Source organism: Myodes glareolus, chromosome 17, assembly GCF_982192425.1.
Source record: "Myodes glareolus chromosome 17, mMyoGla1.1, whole genome shotgun sequence".
Taxonomy (NCBI): domain Eukaryota; kingdom Metazoa; phylum Chordata; class Mammalia; order Rodentia; family Cricetidae; genus Myodes; species Myodes glareolus.
The window spans coordinates 54558408-54566460 of record NC_142042.1 but is presented as its reverse complement, the minus strand read 5'-3'; the positions used below and the strand labels follow the sequence as shown (position 1 = coordinate 54566460).

The following is an 8053-nucleotide window of genomic DNA, read 5'->3' as shown; positions in this document are numbered from 1 at the left end:
GCTACTTCAGTTTCCCAGGTAGCTAGGATTACAAACATGTACCACAGAACCTAGCATTCAATTTTCCTTATTGCTGTGTACATTCCAACAATCAAACAGACAAGACATGGAATAAAACTGAAGGTTTGATAATTTTGCTCTATATTAATTAATAGTGGATAAATAGAAAAGCTACATTTATTATATGCATAGAATATGGTACCCACATACAAAAAGATAGTTGTGCAGAGAAGTAATCTCAGCACTTGGAGGCAGAGGCAGGCAGATCGCTTTGAGTTCTAGGCCAGTATGGTTTATTTACATAGTGAGTTCCAAAACAGCCAGATCTAGGTAGAGATTGTGTCTAAAAAAAAAAAAAAAAAAAGGCCGGGTGTGTGGTGTTGTACACCTTTAATCCAGGGAGACAGGAAGGTCATCTCTGAGTTCTAAGTAGGCCTGGTCTACAGATCAAATTCCAGGACAGCCAGGGCTACACAGAGAAACCATTTGTCAAAAAACAAAAACCAACCAACCAATAAGCAAAAAACAGTAAGATAGTCATTGAACCTGTATAAAGCATTTCTTTTACTAGAGGATTCTTTATTATCTGAAATCTACTGATGTTTGCAGTGGTCAGATTTAACCATCACACTCCTGTACTTCAGTCAGACGAACAATCCCTTTTACCCTGATTTCAGCCAGTTATTACAAATATCTTCTGGTAATTGAAAAGGACAGTCACAATGGCTTGGAGAGTTTTTAGATTTTATTGATTATACAGTCTCGCTCCTCGGTCTTTTCCCCCTTCTCTTCCCCTTTTTTCCACTTTCTTTTTCTTTTTTCCCCTTGAGACAGGGTTTCTCTGTGTAGCTCTGGCTGTCCTGGAACTAGCTCTGTAGCCCAGGCTGGACTTGAACTCAGAGATCTGCCTGCTTTGCTTTTTGAGGGTTGGGACTGAAGGCGTACGCCACCACTGCCTGTCTAGCCTTGCTCATTTTTGTCTGTTGCAAGCAATGTAGTTTCTGTAAGAGAAAAGGTCTCAGTTAAAATCTATAAATTACTTTGTTAAAAACTTGCCTCTAAACCAATGAAGTCCATTCTAATGTAGGAGCTAGGAGACAGAATGTCCGGTGACTAAAGAGAAGCTGTGATTTGAGGACTCCCGGATTTTTGTTGAGGAAAAGTGAAATCCTTTTTTCTTGACATTCCTGGATATGCCCTCAGCACTGTTCCTGTTCAAGGTTTACTCGAGCCTTCCTGCCTAAAACATTCGGGCTCCCGAAGACCAGAGACGCCTAAAGTCCCTCGCCACTCCGCCCACAGCGTCCCAGCGGAGTCAGTAAACGCCGAGATTGCTCCTGGCAGTACTCAGGAGTGAGACTATAAAAGAACAGTTACCATCTTGCTCGTGGATAAATGCTGGGCACTCGCTAGCGTCACTCAGCCCTTGCGCGCAAGCGTACTAAGAGCACGCCCCCTTCCTTCCCGTGCACGCGCTCGGAGCCTGCAACTCTCGCGAGAGAAGCGAGATTTATTCCTACGTACCGGGCCGTGCTGCTTATGGCGGCGCTGGAGAGGGGGCGCTGAGCTGTTGGGGTGAGTACGACCTCAGTGTCCAATGGGGGTTAGCAAGAAGCCAGACTAAGGACAGGTGAGGAGACCCTGACTAAGGGGTGAGACTTCTGAGTCAAGGTGGGCACTCTTGGAATTCCGGGTAGAGGAGCGCTCTGTGTGAGTTCCTATTCAGGCTTCCTCATTCGTCCCCGGCTCAACCGTCCGGGCCTCATGGCAGGCCCCGGAGGCTTGGTGAGGAGTTGAGGCCCGGAGACGCGCGTGGTTGTGGTGGTGGTAGTGGTTGTGACTGAAGGGGGGGGGGGGAGCGAAAATGGAGGCTCCGGCCGCAGCCAAGATGGAGGCAGAGGGTGCGGGGCTTGTGCGCGGGGACTGCCGGGAGCTGTAGTCTGTCTTCTTCCCCCTCTGCGGCTTGGCTGGGGGAAAGGGAACTACAAGTCCCGGCGGGAGGGGCGAGGGGGTGGTGGCGCGGTCCTTTGTGTGCATTTGGAAGAGGCCGGGGAGAAGGGCCTACTTTTTTCAGGATCTTGTCTTTCTTGGCTGTCACTTGCTTTGGGGATATGACTACGACTACCAGAGCGCAGTGCGGCAGTGGCGCCTTCTTTGTGTGTGGGTCGAGACCCCGTTCCTTCTAGGGAAAGTGCTTAGGGACACCTCTTTTTCCCCAGCCGTATCTGACCGTAGCGCGACAGGACTGACATCTTTACTCATAGTCACTGCTGTGTCTCCACTCCTAACTTTGCCCCTTGACATTTGAGAGGGGAGCGGGGTCCCAGTCTAGGCACGTGTCTCCTGCCTTTCTGTCTGGGGGTAAATGGCATGCGTTATGAGAGTTCCGTGATGGGCTCCCTACATGGTGCAAGCGCTGACCTACGTTGGGCAATGAACGGCTTGGCTTTGTCGTATATGCAGTTTTAGAACACTAGTCGGAGATAAAATGGGAGAGTTTTTATCATTGATTGTTTGGGCGGTACGAAATCTTAGTGCTACGGCTCTTTTGCTTTAAAAGAGTTTCCCTTAGAAACACCTGTGTGGCTGGTCTCACACTGGACTCACAGGTGAGTGGAGAGTATTCCCTAAAACACATTCCCCACTCCAAAAAATAATTTGAACATTATTAGGACACTTATTTTCCAACTAAAATGGACAAAAAAAAAATAGTGCTAGTTAAGCAGGTAGAAAGGGACTAAGGATACTCAACGGTGGTAGTTGAATTTGGACAATTACTTTCTCTTAGGCTACTGTAAACTTGAACTTGTAGTTCACAGAGCTGCCAAGTTTTTCTTTCGTTTATTGAGACAGGTTATGCAGTTCAAGCTGGCCTTGAACTATATAGTGTGCGTTGGCCTTGAACTGACTGTACAGCCTCCACGTCTGGACTGTTTGTTTTAACCTACTTTTCTAAAAAGTTCCAAATTACAAGGCATTAATTCAAGCTACCAAAATACTCGGTGTGCCCTTTTTTTTTTCCTTTTTTGTTTTTGAGATAGGATCTCACTGTGTAGCTTTGGCTGGCCTTAGAATTCACTTTGTAGACCAGGCAGGCCTTAAAGTCAAAGATCTGCCTGTCTGTCTCTGCTTCCCAATTGCTAGGATTAAAGTCTTGCACTACCATGCCTGGTGCTCATTTTCATTTTGAGGTACTAGAATACAAACTCAGTACTAAATTGAATGGCAGTATAGTTATTAATGTGGGTAAGAGAATTAAGTATATAAGCAGCCAAACTTCTTGCAAGTCATAAGATTTAGGTGATAACACACACCTTTGATCCAAGCCCTTGGGGGTCAGAGCAGGCAGATCTCTTAAATTCAAGGCCAGCCTGGTCTACAAAGCTGTAGACAGCTGTGTCAAGAAAAGGCTACACAGACTATGTCTAGAAAAAAACGGAAGAAACAAAAACGAACAAAAAATTTAGGTACAATATTTAATCTTTGTTTCTTTTTATTCTTAGAGCTGAAATAAAAAAAGGTGGTAGGTTGATTTGTGCAGCTGCTCTGGATGCTTACCATCAAGATGAGTATTTATAGCAGCTGAGTTGAAAAGCAAAGTATTTGAAGTACAGAAGATGGGTTTTCTTTTTTTATAAGTAAGTTTTGACTTAAGTGTAACCTTTAAAGGTGTGATTGAGAATTGTGATAAATTTCCAGCAAATGAAAATTGTGAAAACTGACTTTTTTCTTTTACCCATTTTCTCCTCCCCCTACCTTCAAGTAGCCCCTCAGTCATCTTTTTTTTTTAATCTAACATAAACCTTAGTTTTGAAGTATAGTTCAGTGACACTAAGTATATTCATAATGCTGTGAGGGCTATGCTTTATACAATAAAATAGATGGAAATTCCTTTTGGGTGAATTTGAGTAGTAAAATAATTAGGACTCTGTTGCAAAATCAAGTAGAAATGTTGATATTTTGTAAGACACAAAGAATTGCTGAACCTTTGAAGCTTTCTAAAAACAAAAGGAGAACCATTTTGAGATCTTTTGCCCCTTTTGTTCCTGCACTTGGGAAGCTTAGAGGAGGATCTTGAGCCGGAAACCATCACGGGCTACATAGGGAATGCTATTTTCACAAAACAATAAATTCAGAACTTTCCACAGTGGTTACAACTACAAAAACTTACTTAATGGGAGTGATTTACATGGTGAAACTGCTGTGTTGGGAGTGACTTGTGTTTCTTTTGGTTTTTGTTTGTTTACTTATTTATTTATTTAGGTTTTTCAAGGTAGGGTTTCTCTGTAGCTTTGGAGCCTGTCCTTGAACTAGCTCTTGTAGACCCGGGCTGGCCTCAAACTCACAGAGCTCCGCCTGCCTCTGCCTCCCAAGTGCTGCTGGGATTAAAGGCATGTTTTTCTCCTTGAATCTTACCATTCCAAGACAGGGTCTCATTGTAAACAAGTCTGACCTCAATTCAGAGAGATCCGCCTGCTTCTGTGAATATTAACATTTTGAATATAATTAAATTATATAAGCCAAGCTTTTTGTTTTTTTTTACTTTATTTTGAGAAAATTTTAAATTAAAAATGTATCTGGTATTGGGGAATATAGATTAGTGTTTGACTGGTATGCTCAAAGTCCTGGGTTCAGTCCCCAGCACAGAGTAAAACTGAGTGCAGAGGCATAAGCCTGTAATGCCAGCACTTGGGAAGGAAGGCAGGAAAAAGTATTATAAGTTCATAGATGATGACTTAGTTGTTTTCCGTTTTGGGATTTTTTTTTGTTTGTTTGTTTTTAGTTTAACCCTGTTTGTCCTGGAACTCTGTAGACCAGGCCGACCTCAAAGTCACAGAGATCTGCTTGCCTCTGCTTCCTGAATACTGGGAATAAAAGTGTGCACCACCATAAGACTGGGCTTTTCAAGACAGGGTTTCTGTCTTGGAACCTACTCTGTAGACCAGGCTGGCCTTGATCTCAGATCCACCTTCCTCTGTCCAACAAGAGTCAGGTTCAAAGGCATGCAAAACCATGCCCAACAATTTAGATTATATTGTTTGATCTAAGGTTTATCATTAATCTTAGTTCCAAAATTTAAGGGATTAGAGTTATAACTCAATAGCAGAGCTTTTGCCTAGCACGAGTAAGATTGCGAGTTCAGTTCTCAACACCACAAAAAACACATAGGAAGAAAACAAAGGGTTAAAACAAATTAGAGCTTGTGTGCTTTGTGTTATATGTGATGTATTTGAAGTTGAAAGCAGCTAATTTGTCGTCAAAGATTTGAAGTGTGAAGGCAAAGATTTTATTCATAATCGCACACCTAAGGAAAATATCCGAAGTATAGTATTCAGTGAAATGTCTGGCGGTGGAGATTGTAACCAATTTGAATCTTTGTTTTTTTCCTCTTAAAAAAAGAGGTACTTCCTTCAGGAAGTGGGTTAGGAGATGCTCTACACACTGGTTTAATCTTTCATTTTCATTTTTCCCAAGTATATGCTGCCATTATACTCAGAGTAATTTGTCAAAATTATAAACTGAGCGGGCACAGTGGCAGACTTTTAATCCCATCGCTTGTAAGGCAGAGGGAGGCAGATCTCTGAGTTCTATCTGCGCTAGCCTCCTTTACCTAGTGAATTCCAGGCCAGCAAAGACTACATAATATTCTTGTCACCAAAAAAAAAAAGTTTTATTTTAGATGGATTTATTACCATATAGGTAAATTCCTTCAGCCTAACGGGGCGGTGGTGGCACATGACTTTAATCCCAGCACTCAGGAGGCAGAGGTAGGCGGATCTCTGTGAGTTTGAGGCCAGACTGGTCTACAAGAGCAGAGAAATCCTGTCTTAAAAAAAAAATCCTTCAGCCTATATTAACTTCTACTAAACCTTTGAGACAATACAGCTGCGGGAAATAATAGGACAGTTGTTGATTATTTTGAGGCAGGTGCCATTCAGAATAATGATTTAGTTCAAGTAAAAGAATTAGTTTTAGCCGAGCCGTGGTGGCGCACACCTTTAATCCCAGCACTTGGGAGGCAGAGACAGGCGGATCTCTGTGAGTTCGAGGCCAGCCTGGTCTACAAGAGCTAGTTCTACTTAAAATATCATTGTTTAATATTAATAAGTAGTGATACTGTTTTCTGTGGAACAGTGGGGGAAAGAGTTGAATATTTATCAACAAATAGACTCTTCATTTGATCCCTGCTCTTAAATGTCTCGCTTTGGAGGGATAAAAGGAGATGAATTTGTTTTCAGAGAGTTAAAGGCGTCAACAGCACTGATGAGTGATAATATTATTTGTAGTAGCTAGCTAACTTTATATAAATGCTTGACCAATAAACTACGAGTTCTTCAGACTTAAGTTACCTATAAATATTATAAATAAGAAGATACTATTTTATCTATTCAATTCTTGTTTGTTGTAAGTTTGTGCTTCATATATTCTACCTGGTCTTAATTAAGATGAGCTCTGCAGTCCCTCCGGGGTGTAGATTGTAGGAGTCTTTAGTTATTAGTTATTGACATGATTTATCACCCTAGATTGAGTTAATTTAGTTCAAATTTAAAGACACTGTTTTTGAGACAGGATTTCTCTGTGTATATTTCTCTGTGTGTATTCTCTGTGTATCTCTGTCCTAGAATGCGATCTATAGACTAGGCTCTCCTTGAACTCAGAGATTTTGTCTGTTTGGAACTTAAGTTATAAGTTATAGGCCATTTTGGGCCACTGTGTGTGTGCTGGGAATAAATAGAACATGACTGGAAGAACAGCCAGTGCTCTTAACAACTACTGGTAACTGTCTCATTGCCTTCCTCAAAAGTATTGTTCCTAATTTTCAGGTTTGGGGTTCTATAATATATAAATAATCTTTATGGTTTTTCAAGACAGGGTTTCTCTATATAGCTTTGGAGCCTGTCCTGGAACTCACTCTGTAGACCAAGCTGGCCTTGAACTCACAGAGATCTGTCTTCCTCTGCCTCCTGAGTGCTAGGATTAAAGGCATGTGCAGCCACCGTCCGGCTCTATAAATAATTATAAGGTGTTAAGATAAATCTGTATGCCAAATTTGCTTTTCTTTTGAAGATAATTTTTGATTGCATAATTAAGGCCTAATATTGTTAGAACTCTTTATACTTGAATTTTAGGTCATTTTGTCTGTTATGGGTTAGCTATCTTTTTGCTATATTAATTGCTGCTGTAGTTACGCAGCAGTGAGTTAAGTGCCTCTCAGAAACTTGAAATACAATTAGACGAACAGAATGCATATACATTGACATAAACTTCAGAAATGATTCGGTACCAAAAAGAATGAAGGTGGCATTTGATTCTGCTGTCTGTCTTAGGGAAGATTAAGGCTAAGAGGCAATGAATGGACCTGAGACATAGCTCAGTGGTAGAATGACTAATGTGCCTAAAGGGCTAGATTCATTCAATCCCCAGTACCACCAGGAGAAAAAAAAGAGGATTGAAAGGCATAGATAGGTGTTGGCAGATGATGTGGGATGTCCTTCTGTATATGTGTTGCTTTTGTTGGTTGATGAGTGACGCTGTTTTGGCCAGTGGCTTGGCAGGGTACAGGCAGGAGATCCAAACAGAGTTGTTGAGGGGGTGGGTGGAGTCAGGGAGACACCCTGTAGCTGTCCTAGGAGACAAACACCGGAACCTTAGGCCACAGCCTCATGGTCATGCACAGATTAATAGAAATGGGTTAATTTAAGATATGAGAGTTAGTTAATAAGGAGCCTAACCTAATAGGCCAAGTAGTATTGGAATTAATAAATTTTCTGTGATTATTCAGGTCTGGGCAGCTAGAAAACGAAACAGACTATGACTATAGACAGGGACTTATAAACCTAGCATGTGCGGGTGAAAGCAGGAAAATAATGGCCATCTAGTGCTACATAGTGGGCGTCAGGCCAGACTTCATCCCTTTTCAGAGCAAAAGGTGAAACTCAGGAGATCGTGTTTCAGTGGTTAAGGGGTTGGTACCTGCTGCTAAACCTAACCTGAGTTTGATCATATAACCCACATGTTGGGAGGAGAGCTGGCTTCTGGTTGTCTGATTTAT

General features: G+C 41.9%; 1 protein-coding gene across 4 annotated transcripts in view; it reads left to right on the top strand.

The window, feature by feature from the left end:
- Positions 1 to 1416: 1416 nt before the first annotated feature.
- The window catches only part of Csde1 (cold shock domain containing E1), a 37251-nt gene continuing 30614 nt past the window's right edge, over positions 1417 to 8053 (top strand). For all 4 annotated transcript variants that reach the window (XM_048442233.3, XM_048442230.3, XM_085677902.2 and 1 more), the window contains exon 1: positions 1417 to 1575. The gene's annotated coding sequence lies outside the window, so the exon portion shown is untranslated. The remainder of the gene's footprint in view (positions 1576 to 8053) is intronic.